The sequence below is a fragment of the Benincasa hispida genome, chromosome 12, assembly GCF_009727055.1.
Source record: "Benincasa hispida cultivar B227 chromosome 12, ASM972705v1, whole genome shotgun sequence".
Classification (NCBI taxonomy): Eukaryota; Viridiplantae; Streptophyta; class Magnoliopsida; order Cucurbitales; family Cucurbitaceae; genus Benincasa; species Benincasa hispida.
Genome location: NC_052360.1, coordinates 73,333,612 through 73,334,668, shown reverse-complemented (window position 1 = coordinate 73,334,668; position 1,057 = coordinate 73,333,612). Strand labels below are relative to the sequence as shown.

Sequence of the window (1,057 nt, the reverse complement as noted above, 5' to 3'; positions counted from 1 at the left end):
AGACGGGACCAGGTTCGCAATGAAATTTGTAATGCTCCAGATTGCTGGACAATTTGGGGGTGGTCGTGGTGAAGACCCTCACGCCCACATGAAGCGTTTCCTGGAAATGTGTAATTCATTTGTGATTCCTGGAATCACCCCAGAGGCGATCAGACTGTCTTTGTTCCTCTATTCTTTGCGTGATGACGTAAAACAATGGGTGGGCTCACTAGAGCCTGGTGAAATCACCACCTGGGAGAAGTTGGTGGAAAAATTTATGCAAAAATACTTCCCACCTACCTCCAATGCGAGGAGGCGTCGAGAGATTATGAACTTTGAACAAGAAGAAGCTGAGACCTTAAGTGCCGCATGAGAGCGTTTTAAGGGATTGGTCAAAAATTGCCCGAACCATGGACTATCTCTAACTATCCAAATGAAGACGTTTTATGGAGGATTGAATAGAGCATCGCAGATGGCAGTAGACGCAGCCGTGGCTGGTGGAATTATTGACAAATCTTACACTGAGGCTAAAGAGATATTAGACCGCATTGCTAAACACAATATGGAATGGGTGGATGATACGTATGATGGAAGAGCTGACAGAAAGAAGAGATCTTAGAACATTAATTCTATCGATGGAATGCAATAGCCACACTTTCTGCTCAAGTGGCTATGATGACCAGCCTTTTACAGAACATAACGCTAGGAAACACATCAAATCAGCAGAAGGTGAATCAGGTAGAGGCGTTTGGGCAGCCCATGGTTAGCTGTGTGGGTTGTGGAGATCTTCACTCCTATGTGGATTGCCCACAAAATCCTCAATCAGCATATTTCATTAAAAATAACCCATTTTCCAATACATATAATCCTGGATGGAGAAACCATCCAAATTTTTCTTGGATAAGAGGAAATAATCACCACCCAGGGGCGAACCAACAGCAAAGGAACGGACCGCCACCTGCATTTCAACAAACACATCAGCCACATCAACAACCCTTTAATAGAGGAAGACAAACGTCGAGCTCAGGATCTCCGCTTGAGAACCTATTAAAGGAATACATAGACCAGAATGACGCAC

The 1,057-nt window shown here is 44.3% G+C and overlaps 1 non-coding gene across 1 annotated transcript; it reads right to left on the bottom strand.

The window, feature by feature from the left end:
• Nucleotides 1–292: 292 nt before the first annotated feature.
• LOC120068724 lies at nucleotides 293–396 on the bottom strand. The gene has a single exon (XR_005479348.1). It is a non-coding gene; the product is annotated as a small nucleolar RNA R71 (small nucleolar RNA).
• Between the last annotated feature and the right edge of the window lie 661 nt (nucleotides 397–1,057).